The sequence below is a fragment of the Ostrea edulis genome, chromosome 9, assembly GCF_947568905.1.
Source record: "Ostrea edulis chromosome 9, xbOstEdul1.1, whole genome shotgun sequence".
Lineage (NCBI taxonomy): Eukaryota > Metazoa > Mollusca > Bivalvia > Ostreida > Ostreidae > Ostrea > Ostrea edulis.
This window is the reverse complement of record NC_079172.1, coordinates 34,054,472-34,070,541: the sequence shown is the minus strand read 5'-3', so window position 1 is coordinate 34,070,541 and position 16,070 is coordinate 34,054,472.

Below are 16,070 nucleotides of genomic sequence, written 5' to 3'. Positions count from 1 at the left end.
TGCTCTACCAAGCCCCTATCTTTGCTCCTCACGAAAATGTTAACAGCTGTGAAGGAGAAACTTCAAACTTACTGTGCGACTACATATGCCAGAAGTGGTGTTAATCAAATGTGGATTCTAAAAAATTCTAAAGAACTTTTAGTAAACTTGAAATCACAGAATTTTTCCCAAATCAATAGCATTAAAACCTATGACTTTTCAACACTATACACGACCATTCCTCACGATAAATTAAAGACTAGACTTTTTGACATCATAGACAGTTGCTTCTTCAACAAAAACGGAAAACGGAAATATTCATATCTAGTGATCAGTCATTCAAAAATTTACTTTGTTAAACACCACTCTGATTCCACGCACAAGTACTCTGAAGTTGAAATAAAAAATATGCTAGAGTTCCTCATTGACAATATCTTCGTGGTCTTTGGTGATCAGGTCTTCCAACAGTCTGTTGGAATTCCCATGGGCACGAATTGTGCTCCTTTGTTAGCTGACCTGTTTTTATATTCATATGAAGCAGAATTTATTCAAAAACTTCTACGTGAGAAGAAAACATTTCTCGCTGTGACCTTCAATTCGACTTTTAGATATATCGATGACGTTTTGTCTATTAACAATGATAGCTTTCATTCACATGTCGATTTGATATATCCCTGTGAGCTCGAAGTAAAGGACACCACAGAGTCGTCCACTTCTGCTTCATACTTAGATATTTTATTGAAAGTAGACATTAACGGCAAACTAACAACTCAACTGTATGACAAACGGGATGATTTCAGCTTCTCCATCGTCAACTTCCCACATTTATGTAGCAATATTCCATTATCACCTGCATATGGTGTTTATATATCTCAACTGATTCGATATGCAAGAGCTTGTTCTGGGTATAGTCAGTTTTTAAATCGAGGTAACCTACTGACAAACAAGTTGATGGTACAGGGATTTCAACAGTCTCGATTGAAGTCAGCATTTCGCAAATTCTATGGTCGTTATAACGATCTAGTTCGTCAATACAACCTATCATTGGGTCAAATGCTGTCTGACGTGTTTCATACCGATTGTTAAGCCGTTCTTGGCACACTGATTTTGACTGCGGATAACTCCGTTTACCTGATCAGGATATGGGGCTCACGGCGGGTGTGACCGGTCAACAGGGGATGCTTACTCCTCCTAGGCACCTGATCCCAACTCTGGTGTGTCCAGGGGTCCGTGTTTGCCCAACTATCTATTTTGTATTGCTTGTAGGAGTTATGAGATTGATCACTGTTCGTTATCTTCACCTTGCATAGGAGACATACATGTATATGAAAGGTAAAGATAACGAACAGTGATCAATCTCATAACTCCTATAAGCAATACAAAATAGAGAGTTGGACAAACATGGACCCCTGGATATACAAGAGATGGGATCAGGTGCCTAGGAGGAGTAAACATCCCCTGTTGACCGGTCACATCCACCGTGAGCCCCATATCTTGATCAGATAAACGGAGTTATCCGTAGTCAAAATCAGTGTGCCAAGAACGATCTACCAATCGGCATAAAACATGTCAGACAACATTTGACCCAATGATAGGTTGTATTAGCAAATTAGATCGTTATCAAGCCCTATAAAATCTGTAAAATGCAGGATCTTCTGGACCCCTTGCCAACCAGCCCCCCCCAACAAGGTTTCGCCCTGGACCCACTGGGACCTCAAGGCGTCCCACATACCCCCTGCCTCATAAGGTTGCACCCCAACCGCAATTCCTGGATCCGCCCCTGGTAACACCCCGTCATAGTGCGTTTAGCGCCATAAGATTTTCGTAAATAATATAATATAAACAAGTGAAGAAATATGTCTGTTTCTAATTTACCGTTCTTTACTAATGTAAAACTTATGCGGTACCAATTTTAATGCACCAGATGCGCATTTCGACAAATAATGTCTCTTCAGTGATGCTCAACCGAAATGTTTGAAATCCGAAATAACTATGAAGTTTTAGATCTAAATATAGCCAAAAACAGCGTGCCAAAAGAGTGGAGCCAAAGTCGTCCAAGGATAAGAGCTATGCATGAGGGAGATAATCCTTAATTTTGAAATGAATTTCTAAATTTTATAACAGCAATTAAATATACATCCGTATTTTCAAGCTAGTAACAAAGTACTTAACTACTGGGCTGTAGAGACCCTCGGGGACTAACAGTCCACCAGCAGAGTCCTCGACCCAGGGGTCATAATGTAAAACTTATACGGTACCAATTTTGATGCACCAGATGCGCATTGCGACAAATAATGTCTCTTCGGTGATGCTCAACCGAAATGTTTGAAATCCGAAATAACTATGAAGTTTTAGATCTAAATATAGCCAAAAACAGCGTGCCAAAAGAGTGGAGCCAAAGTCGTCCAAGGATAAGAGCTATGCATGAGGGAGATAATCCTTAATTTTGAAATGAATTTCTAAATTTTATAACAGCAATTAAATATACATCCGTATTTTCAAGCTAGTAACGAAGTACTTAGCTACTGGGCTGTAGAGACCCTCGGGGACTAGCAGTCCACCAGCAGAGGCCTCGACCCAGGGGTCATAATGAGTATCATACTCACTTGGGACATGCCAATGACTATTTTATTTATCGAATTTGGTCGGCCCAAACAGGCCCATTGTTATTAATATTGTTCAGGTGACTGAAAAGGCCTTTGGGCCTCTTCAAAGTATCACATCACCTCATGTAATGATTTAAACAAATAAATAAACGTTTACTACATTTACAGCTGTAAATAACGTGGACACGTCAGTATACTAATACTCACTCTGATCAATGTCAAAAGTCAACACAACGTTTTATCCTTTTTGGAGGAGAATATTTGTTGTCCTTCAACTTTAAGAATTGATTTCGTTTTTGTATGTAAAACGCTTAAGAAAGAGGAATCATTTTAATGTCATCAGTTGCGTGTATCACATGGGTAAAGTACATCGTAGGTACATTTGAACGTGTATAAATACTAATTAGGTTATCCTGTATATTTAAGTACTTAAACATTTCAGTAACGATAAGTATCGACTATTATTGTTAGGTAATGTCCGTCATTTCTCCTTTAACCATGTCTACTATGCACGATCGTTTGTACTCCAACGCCAAACCTTCTGATAATCTGCAATACTCGTGCGAAACATTAACGTCTTTATTTCAATACATCTACGAACAATTGTATGATAACGTTTCATATACGTATATAACAACTTGTAAAATAGCTGTAAAACTGGAAACCAAATATCATTACTGCAAAGATTTTCATCAGGAATGTTCACTGCCAAGCCTATTTAAAAAAAAACCATTTAAATAATCATTATAATTATGCAATTTATTTTAAAATAAAAAAACGTGAATCCAGTCAGGGAAAGAATTCAGAGCGATGACATAAGATAAAAACCCGGAAACCATTATGATAAAATGAACACAGCGCAATGTCATCAAACATTGATTAATTGATTCGTGTCCAGGTTAAATGCATATAAAAGAGGGCATAATGTGCAGTGTATGTATCACTATTATCAAAATGTTCAAATCGGCAATATTTGTTTGCCTTCTTTTTTTACTAAGCGGTGATGTTGGTGAGTTTATTATCCTTTTACATTGGTCAGGTCTTGAGTGGTTTCCAAAACGTATATGAAGACAATTTTCGATACACTTTTTCTCGTTGGATGATCATTTTGATTTATCTCAATGGTTTGGTATCATGCTTCCGATTTTCTAAAAGCTAATATTGCAACAAAATATGTCTGCATCGATAATGCGTATTTTGATAAGAAAGATACCACAGGTTTATCAACTACATGTACTGGGTTTGGTTTAGTGTCAGTTGAATCTGATGACAATAGAACGTTTTATACATAAGACAAGTAAATAACACTATAGACTGCACACCAGTTGTCATGTTTTGGAACTAATATTATTTGTATACTCGTGAGCTAGAAAATCACCAAAGTTTACACCCGCAGTGACCTACATTGTACATCGTTTCAAAGGACATCCAATCTGATTCAATCTGCTGGTTTCATATATTGATAAAGTTGAAATACTATTTTTGTTCTTTCAATTTTGTTTACTTTCTAAGGTCAATAAGGGTCATGTCCTTTTGGATTATTTCCGGTAAGCAGAACAGCGTGTGATTTTCATTCCGATTGTCCACAGTCGTTTGAAGGGTCATTTTGTTGGCACACTCCGACTAGGGCGTATGGTATATGCTGTCCTTGGTGTGAGTGATTTATTTTGCGTGGGTTTTTTAGTCTTTTCATCTATTTAAAAATATTATGTAGTTTGAATGCTAGTTAGTAACTAGGCATAAAAGATATTTTATTAAACACATAAGTAATATTTTACCTCTGTTAATTCTAGGGTGGTGATGTCAGAATGAAGGATGTTCTTTGGACTGTGTCATTGTATGACAAAATCAAGTATTATCAAATAAATCAACCTCAAGAATGTTTATGCCTCCTTCCTCTACACTACAATACTACCAGCAAACATGTCTATGCAGGGATATTATCTACATGTTTTCATGTATGGAAAATGCACAACGTATTGGTGTTACCAGTCAAAAATATCATTGTGACATGACAATATTAAGATTAAAATTACGTTAACATTACAATACACAACCTGGTTATCCCATTTAGACTTGGAAAAAAGGATACCTAGAGAAAGCTAAACTTTCAAGCATAAGATATAAACATTATACCTAAAAAAAAACATCTAAAGAACTTCTAGTTAATTTGAAATCACAACATTTTTCTCAAGTCAACAACACCCCCAACATATGACTTTTCAACTCTTTACACAACCATTCATCACCGTAAATTAAATCATAAACAGCTGCATTGTCAATAAAAATGGAAAACGGAAATATTCATATATGAATGGTGAAGATAACGAACGGTGATTAATCTCATACATCCTATAAGGAATACAAAATTAAGTGTAGGACAAACACGGACCCCTGGATACACTAGAGGTGGGAGCAAATGCCAAGGAGAAGTACGCATCCTTGTCGAGGCATACATCTTCTGGTCAGTCATCGAAATATTACTTTGTTAAACACCACTCTAATTTAAACACAAGAACTCTAAAGTTAAAAACGTGTTGGAATTTCTTATGGACAATATATATTTTAGTCTTTAGTCTTCTAAATTGTTTGTTGGAATCCCCATGGGTACGAATTGTGCTCCTGTATCAGCTAACCTGTTTTATATTCTAACGAGGCATAATTTATTGAAAAGCTTCAACACAAAAAAGAGAGAAATTCAACTCGACATAGAGATATATCGACGGTGTTTTATTTGTAAACAATACTCATATATCCATTCATATGTCGATTTGATATATCCCTGTGAATTCGACATTAAATACACCACATTGTCCTCCAAATCGGCTTCGTTCTTAGATATTTCATTGAAAATAGATATTAACGGCAAACTAACAACTCAAATGACAAACGGGTAAATTTCAGCTTCTCCATTGCCAAATTTTCATTATCACCTGCGTATGATGTTCATATTTCTCAACTGATTTGATATGCAAGAGTTTGTACTGCGTATGATCATTTTTTTTTTTAGATCGAGGGAGGCTACTCACAAACAAGATGATGTCACAGGAGTTTCAACAGTCTCGTTGAAAGTCAGCATTTCGCAAAGTCTATGGTCGTTAAAACGATATACGTTGCCAATACAGCCTGTCATCGTGTAAAATGCTGTCTGACATGTTTCATATCAATTGTTAGACTGACAGGGGATGTTTATTCCTCTTAGGTACCTGATTCCACCTCTGGTATATCCGTATTTGTCCAATTCTCTACTTTGTATTCCTTGTTGGAACTATAAGATTGATCACTGTTCGTTATCTTAACCATTTCATGTAGAAATATTTCATTATCACTTGGATATGGTGATTTTGTACTTAATCTTATTCGATAAGCAAATGTTTGTTCTGCGTATGATAAGTCAAGTTGTTAGTTTTCCGTTAACATATATCTTCAATAAAATATCTAAGTACGAAGGAGATATGGAAATCTGTTTAGTGTCTTTTCTTTCGAGTTCACTGAGATATATCGAATCGACATAATTATGAATGAAGATGATTATTGTTAATGAATAAAACGTCGTCGATATATCTAATTATTATACCTTTTTAATATGATTTTTCTTGGGTGAATAAATATTCATATCTCCCTCACTATCATGCAATAAATGTATATTAGTATGCCTCAATATGAGAATTCTATGCAACGCGTAATCTGATTGGTCTAGACAGTCACGTGCCAGGAAGGACAAAACTTCATATCTCCCTCTCAAACATCATATCTCCCCATCATATTTACGTCTTGGGCAACCTCGTTCAGTTTCCATATATTTTGCGGCAAGGTAGACGTAGTTTATTGTGACGTCACAATGAGTCCGAGTCATTATACTTTCATAGTTCACAAGGCACAAAATATGCGGGTCTCTGATAAACAGTTAAATTGCCTAGTTTTGGTTGATACAAAGACAAGCAAGTAAATCAGCATTCAAGGAGAATGGAACTACAAAAAACTGGTTATCATATCACTGTATTTCGTTGTTTGTACCTTATACTGTAATACGTTAACGGCGCGGTGTTACCGTTAGGGCGAAGTCAGCTACATGCAATGTATAGATGAGCGGACTTCAATTTCAAATGCACATTTATAGTCTTGCTTTGTTTCGGTATAATAAACAATATGATTTTTCTTGGGTGAATAAATCTTCATATCTCCCTTACTATCATGCAATAAATGTATAATATCGACTTGAAGGTCACAGTAAAAGATTTTTCGCCGGGTTGCACAACGTTTTAAGTATGGTACTTCCTTTATGTAGCCAACTCTTCTCACAGTTTTAACTTGACATTTTCAGACCTTGTGCATTATAATTGTAATAAAACATTAAAGATATACATACGGCATTTTAAAGGGATTCTTTTTTTTTTTTGAAAATTCTACATTTGATATGTCATTTTTCCAATATTGTTTGTAAAAATGTTACCTACATAATTTGGCTTTGTTATCCATGTATACGAAAATCCGAGGAATCTCTAGGGTAAACTTCTTGAAAGCATTACATAATTGATTTTCTACCACAAATACTTTAGTTTATTTTTATCTTATCTCGTTCCATATACTGCTGTCTCTATGATAGATATGATATTTTAAAGCAACCCTGCCATTTCTGTTCTTGAATCGATTTTTTCTTCTCATATAAAATCTTTTGAATAAATTTTGCCTCATAGAAATATAAAAAGAGATCAGCTAATACAGGAGCACAATTTCATGTCGTTGGGAATTCCAAGAGACTGTTGGAAGACATTATTTACAAAGACTACCGATACAATGTCATAATCACCATATGCAGGTTATAGTGGAATATTGCTACATAGGTATGGAAAGATTCCCCATGGAAAAGCATAAGTTTGTCATAAAGTTGATTTCTTAGCTTGCCGTTATGGTCATGTTTGATAAAATATCCAAATGAATACTCTGTGATGTCTTTTACTTTGAGTTCATTTATCATTATTTTGGTCATAAACATATTATTGTTCAAAGTAATTCAACACTAAATTATTGAAGAAACAATCAAACAGAAAACTAGGAGAGCTTTTACATATGAATATCTGACCTTCTTGTGTGATACGGTTAGGATCAGCTATATAGCGGAGGGCACGCCAAATGTGAAACACATAAATATCTAAAAACTGTAAAATATGTGAGGAAACAAGATGTCAACGGATAAGATGATTGTTTTGACCGTAGTTGATGCATGCAAGTTCTGTGAACTCATTAGAAGTAATCAAAGCTTAATTCACGTGTAAGTAGTAACGTGTATTATACGGAAACATGGAAAGTGGATATCATACGAGCTCCAATGATTACACAATTGAGCCCATAATGCTTCCGTAGAAATGTCGCTGTCACTGCGGTATACTTCATTGACAACCCCGTAGATAAACAAATAAATAATTTGGAAAGTACCACAAATGATTTTAAATTCGAGACAAGCTTTTCCATACTTTTGTATTTTTGTTGTGGATGATTGCTTGATTTGAAAGAAAAACAATCGCAGCTAATGATGACGTCACAATGCACTGTTTACATCAACCGCGTTAAATAAATTGCCTAAAGTCGTGTTGTAAGATGTTATGGGTCTTCGCTCGTCTCAACGGTCACACTGTAAACATTCGGGTAAAGGTCGGATGATGTCCCCGATGTATTGTACGACACTTTATTGAATGTTTTGTTGTTGAACATTATCTTGAAACACCCATCAATATTTATAAGGGAAGTAAGTTAAGCCATGAGAAGGGGCGTTATATATGGGCTATAAAAAATACTTTGCAGACAACATTACAATCAGTTTCAACCTTTGGTCTCAAAGAGTAACATAGAAGCCACGTGTGTAACATTTGGCGACATCTCTCTGCCTGCTGGATCTACAAATGCAACAAAACACTTCGCCGATATTTTCATTAACAACAGAATACTTCATATAGAAAATTGTCAAAACTCAATAATTTGATGAGGGGTTATCGTGTGTTCCCGAGTTCCTCTATCGATATAATCTTATGTATCATCCGTTAATCAGTTTCGCAAGAGATCGCAGATGATTGCTCCTCCTAGGCACCTGATCCCAATTGTGGTGTGCCCAGGGATCCATATCTGTCTTAATTTTGTATTCTTGTATATTCATGAGATTGATCACTGTTCATGGTATTCAGATTAAGTTTTTCATGTTACAATTACAGTGATCCCCCGTTATAACGCCAACATTTGTACCTCGGCAATTTTGGCAATATAACGGGGATGGCATTATATCGGGGGAGGAGTGGGGGATATGTGTACAGCTGTCATAAGAAATCAAACAAATTATATGTACGACATCAACTTGCTTTGAATGCTTGGATAACCCCGGCGTCCAGAAGTCGGCAATGACTCGTAATGGTAGGCGTATTTAATGATTTCCAGTTTTTCTTTTATATCCAACACGCTTAGATTTCGGTGTGTCCGCGATACTCAGATTTCAAAAACAATACTGCATATTTGAACTCAGTTTATTATAATTTACGTAACTTATCATTTGCCTCAAACTTTGATACCTGGAGGACTAACGGCAGATAATTGCGTAAGCCTGCTCACTAAAATTTTCCTGTCGTTGATTGGCGATAATTAGCGGGGATGATTATAACGGTAATTGACCAAATCGTATATCAGTATGTGCGACTAAGTGCATTTTTAAATATTATATATCACAATATATCAGTATATTAATCATTCCTCTAAAAAACCAATGACACTCTTGAGAAACAGGTTTCTTTGTCGCCTATTCTGTACAGGGTATATATGGTCTGTTTGTTTGTCTGTCCGATTTTCCTGTCATTATATATGACTTCGTCGCTGTAGGGGATACGTTTTCCTCAATGGAGCATCCCCATATTAGTCAGGATCAGGTTTTTGATTTCCAACGACACTAAACTAAGCAGTTATATTTTCAGTGCCATAGTTTTGGGAGGTTCTGTGTACACGCAAATTCCACGAAAGTAGAGTTGTGGCTTCCATTTATTTTAAAACTTTTCCGCCAGATAATCAGGGATTTGGATTTACACAGAAATTGATGTGTTATGTATCAACACCCCACCTCCACAATCACTCACCATCTAATTAATACTTTTTCTTTTTTATATCCGACATAAAGTCCGTAAATGTATAATTGTATTATTTTGTTTGAGAGAACTGTTATGAATGGGTTGCAATAAATCTTACAAATTCTCAGAACTTGTTTTCATACTGTTGTCGCTCTGTAATTGTTTTACCTTAGGCTTTATCAGTCCTTAAAGGCCCAAAATTTATCTGAAAAATTTTAACTGAAGTGAAGGTGAAGATAACGAACATTGGTCAATCTCATAACTCCTATAAGGAATGCAAAATAAAGAGTTGGGCAAACACGACCCCTGGACATACCAGAGGTGGAATCAGGTGCCTAGGAGGAGTAAGCATCCCCAGTCGACTGGCCACATCCGCTTGGAGTCTTATGTCTCGATACGGAGTTATCTGTAGTCAAAACTACTGTGCCAAGAAGGCCTTACAATCGGTCACCATAACGACCATGGAATTTGCGAAATGTTGACTTTAAACGAGTATTTGAAATCCCAGTAACATCAACTTGTTTGTGAACTTCCTAGCCTCGATTTACAAAACTGATCATGCGCAGAACAAGTTCTTTCGTATCGAATTAGTTGAAAGATATTAACACCATATGCAGATGATAATGAAATATTGCCACATAAATACAGGAAGTTGACAATTGAGCAGCTTAATGGCAAAGGCATCCCGTTTATCATCAAATTGATTTGTTAGTTTGCCATTATATCCATTTTTAATAAAATATCCAAGTATGAAACAGAAGTGGATGACTCTGCGGTGTCTTTTATATTGAGTACAAGGGGATATATCAAATCGACATATGAAGGAAAATTATCATTGTTAATAGATACAACGACGTCAGTATATTTAAATGTCGCATTGAAGGCCACATCAAGAGATTTTTTCTTCTCATATAGAAGTTTTTGAATAGATTGTGCTTCATGTGATTATTCATGCTCGACAGAATGTTGAAAGACCTTATCTCCAAAGACTACGAAGATATTGTCAATAAGGATTGATTGAATATTGTTTTACGTCTCTCTTGGAAATATTTCACTCATATGGAGACGTCACCACTGCCTGTGAAGGGCTGCAAAATTTAGGCCTATGCTCGGCGCTTATGGCCATTCAGCAGGGAGGGATCTTTATCGTGCCACACCTGCTGTGACACGGGACCTCTGTTTTTGCGTTCTCATCCGAAGGACCGCCCCATTTAGTCGCCTCTTACGACAAGCAAGGGGTACTGAGAACCTATTCTAACCTGATTCCCCACTGGTGTCAATGAGGAACTACAGTATATTTCTAATTTCAACTTCTGAGTGCTTGTACATGGTTTAATAAAGTAATCTTTGGATGACTGTGCACTAGATATGAATATTTGCGTTTTCTATAGCAACTGTTTATGATATCAAAAAGTTTGTTCTTTAATTTTTTGTAAGGAATGGCCGTGTAAAGTGATGAAAAATCTTTTGATGTTGATTTGAGAAAAGCTCTGTGATTTCAAGTATACTAAAATTTCTTTAGAATTTTTTAGAATCCACATTTAATTTACACCACTTTTGGCATACGTAGTTTCACAGTACGTTAGAAGATTCTCCTTCACAGCTGTTAATATTTTGTGAGTAGCAAAGATAGGGGCTTGGTAGAACATTTACTGGATCCAGCAATGTATCTTTGTAAGGGTTTTTATGAAGGTTAGGAATCCAGTATAGGTACGGTAACTCATATTCAACAGACCCATTGACAGGGATATTAAATGTATCTAAAACTGAAGCATGGTTTTGAAGGATTTCATCTTTTAAAAGGGCAATTGGAGTATAAGTAGTATTACCAATAGTGGAATTAATGTCAAGTTCGTTTAAAGAGACACTACAGCTCATTTTCCACATTTTAATAAAGTGTTTTTTAAAACATGTATTGTCGATACTGACAATTTTGAACAATTGGGATGCATCAATTTACTCTCAACTGCGTTTTGAAGATCGTTCGGAATTCAAAGGTTTCTTCATTCTGACTCGGACTTTTGAATGCTTATTTACATCACGTGGTTTTGAATGACAGCAAAGGTGTTGTGTAGGAAATTATTTAAATTCCCCTTCAAGGAGGTCCACACTCACCTTTCAAGTATAAGAGTATTCCCTGCTCCTTAAAATAAGTAATTATATCAATCATTATTTCAACAGAAACCCTTCCATGTTCCCATTGACCGATGTTTTTACAACTAACACGTGTCGTGTTCAGATAAAAATAGCACTTACTTTTAAAAGTAGTGTCTTCGCAGCTAATCTCAATGGCAGATTTAGGGGGGGGGGGCAGGATCCCCCCTCCCTTTTTACGTCACAGATTTTGAATGAAAATCCAAATTTTGCACCACAATGGCCGATTACTATGGCTAATCTTTGACTTTCACACCCCCTTCGGAAATCCTAGATCCTCCACTGAATTACATGGGTTTATCCGAACTCTTTGTTTTCCAACGGTCAAACTGATACCATGGTAAATTTTATTTCACGTATGAGTTTTATCTCATTCTATTTTTACCTCTTTTCTCACAGAATCTGTCAAAATTCTAGATCTATCAACTACACTTTCTCTCACTGGACGACATGCTGCACTGTTTACTGTTTTTGCGCATGCGTCTGAAGACTGAAAGGAGGAGACTCGATATTTTTTGTATAGGCCATTAAAAAGTATTAATTTTTACGTTAAAACGATAATTTTTAACTTTAGATAAGTGTTATTTTCGCAAAGTTCATACTTTCAACAATGCAACAAAAATTGAGAAAGCACTAGGAAAATTGTCATTTCATGATTTTTGCGCAAAATGAGCTGTAGTGTCTCTTTAATTGATTGATTGATTATTGTTTTACGTCCCTTTCGAGAATGTTTCACTCATATGGAGAGGTCACCACTGCCGGTGAAGGGCTGCAAAATTTAGGCCTATGCTCGGCGCTTATGGCCATTCAGCAGGGAGGGATCTTTATCGTGCCACACCTGCTGTGACACAGGACCTCGGTTTTTGCGGTCTCATCCGAAGGACCGCCCCATTTAGTCGCCTCTTACGAAAAGCAAGGGGTACTGAGAACCTATTCTAACCTGGATCCTCACGGGCCAAGTTCGTTTAAAATACATTTGTAATAATGAACCTTACAAACAAACACAATGTTGTTACAAGCTTTGTCAGTTGGAACCAAAACATATTCCTCATGTAACCCATCTAATTCTTTTATCACTTCTGGTTTACTAAACACAGAAGGATAGATGTTACGTACTTTTGTTTTAATGTCTAATGCGGGATATTAATATTCCTTTTATACTTTTAATCCATTTTGACAAAGTATCAAGTTGGTTTTTTTTTTTTCATATTTAGCCCATCATCTTTCATAATCTTCGACAGAATTCATGAAGAGATGAAGTTTTGTCGCCAATTGAAAGACCGAGGTTCTCTGTATTTATGACCTTTTAGAATAAGTGATTTGAGGTCCTCATTTTCAACTATATCAACATCACCAGTAATGACATGTCCAGCTGTAGTATAGTTGAAAGAAGACGAAGAACAAAAACACATAGGTGGACTAAGTATAAGATGGTCTATATCTAGGCATTGCAAAGTTTGTTTATAATAAAAAATGGTTTGGATGCAATAGTATAAGTATATTTGTAGGAAATACTAGGTGTAGACTTGAACTTGAAATAAGTTGGAACACACGACTGAACTCTTTTATGACGAAGAATGTTGCTTATGTTGACGGCATCTATTCCTTTGTTTGTGAATTTGATCTTAAAGAACTGGCGGCATGATTTGGAAGGAATGTCATCCATGACCAGTGGTGGTTTAAAGAGCCTGTGATTGGCAAGATAGAGTTCAGTCTATATTTAGGTGTTGAAAAATCCAAGTATAGACTAGCTGTGGCTTCTTCAAATAACGTATGTAAAACTCTAAATGGAACAGAGTAAAGTTTTGTGCGAATTTGATTTGTACCTAATTTTCTGTTGACGTAAGGTAAAAGTGAATTAAACGTGACATCATTTATACTTGGTGTTTTATATGAACGATATCCATGACTGCGTTTCTGTCTTTGAGTATTGGGAAAGAGTCTTATCACTTTCACGTTTATTGTAAAGTGTTCTTCAATTTTTCGAAAACAATTACGTAAAAACTGCAGTATTTTTGTTCAAAATATTGGAGAGTTATGACGAAAGACACCATTCTTGATGAACCTATGTAGTTTTCAGTATCTTCCGTGCCAAACCTAAATTGTTTAACATAGGACTGATTGTTCATTTGCCAAGCGCTAGGCATTAGAAGTGAAAGTTTTTTCCCCCCAGATAAAACTGTAAAAAGGAGACACTTTATCACGATAGGCATCTACAGAATCATAAACCGCCTGCGCGCCACGCATGGGTGAAAATATGTGCCATTTCATTCACACCTGGTGACGTATTTTTCTGAGTAAAATAGTCTTCAAAGGGGTGCAAAACAACATACAAGGTCAAAGACATATATATTTGGATATCAATTATTAGATCAAGGTTTCTGGCACTTCACATTTCAGGTGGTGTGATTTATATCCATTGAATATTGATCTCAACGCAAATGGTAAGGAACGTCACTGATTCCGGGTTTTTCGTCTCTCTTAATAGCTAATGAGATGAGAGTCAGGCACGTTATCTTAAGAACAGAAAGAAATACCAGTACATGTACTTCAATGGGAACTGATGAATTCTAATGATGAAGGCAGGATTGATATATTCTACGTAATAATCATAATACTGGGATGGACCTCAGAATCGACTTTCCCTTCTGCTTCACTATATACAGCTTTACTTCCTTGTTGACAACTCCTTGACGTAGATAGGTCCTTTAGATGATACACAGCGGGAAGGTCATCCTGTGTGTTTATAGAGTCACTTTTACACAAGGCACATGGTATACTTTTACACATATTACATTGTTCTGTGTTATAACCATTAACTGACTTGAGTGCATGCTGACACTCGTTTGGGTGGGTTGACATGTTCTGTGGTAAGGCCAGGTAAGTGTTAGGAACTACTGGGGATGGATTTATCTCTCCTTGAGCATTCATGACAAAGTATGATGAAATTCTGCTTCCTGTGCTGTCCGTTACACTATCAGACATGGAACAGTTGTGTCCCTTAATGAAAAGACAGATAGTATTCTATTATCAGGACTTTAGACATCGTGCAAGAATAATTAGTATCTAAATATTATAATCGTCACCCCAAGATATTTTAAATGATAGAAGACTTTCCCGACCCAGAAACAACTTTATTTGAATTCTAAAGCGTTAAAGAAAGATTGAATTTTACCTCATCTAAACAGATTATGTACAATATAATTCTACAGAATTTAGTCATTTGAACTACTTGAACGTTGATTTCAACATTTGACTCAAATGTTCTAAGAGCATTCTAATTTTAATGGTGTTTTCATTTAGACTACATAGAACGTAGCTCTGGAGAAGCAACATTTTTCATCAGTCAACAACGGAACAGGGACTCTTACACTTAACTTTGAAATAACAACATTGTGAAATCTGATGAATTCTGGTGTGCGAATACAACGCTTAACATACACAGTCCTTTGTACACGTCATACAGATATCATGATAGTGATCACATTGTGTAGGCGATATATATAACGATCATCTATATCAATAAAATGTAACATCTAATTAAAACAACAACAAAACATAACACAATTTCTCATTCTAGGTTTCAATTATAAAGTTTTGCAAACATGCTTACTTAGTACAAACCCTGTGCTTAGATAATAACGAACGTTATCATACTAAACGTAAAGTGTATTTTTTGACAAGTCCTAAGCAGTTCTTCGTGTATTGTTTACATATAGATACACAATACATATTGTCTACATGCAGATAGGCAATACACCTATTGGGTATCCTCCTATGTTGTTGTCTTTATGCACATATACAATACACATACTGAATGCACTCTTATCTACATTTAAATACAGAATGAGCGCCCTTTTTTTCGTATTAGCTACATGTAGATGGACACCACAGTCCTGATTCCCTCTTTACGTATTGCCTATATGTGAATACACATGGCACAGCTTAGGTACTCTGCTGTTGCGTTATATATATATATATATAATTTCATGATAATATTAAGATTAAATTATATGTATAAGATACAGTAACTCAACTCGTTTAAAGGTACTGTCAAGAGTGTAGAGTAACTGTCGCTATTCGATGGACCACCTCAGAAGTAATGCTTTGTTTATTTGATATTCGTAGGATTGGTTAACTATATATCGTTAACCGATTGGTGACTGTATTACCATCCATAATACTATCCATCTCATGGTTTAAAAATAAATAAATATAAATAAATAAG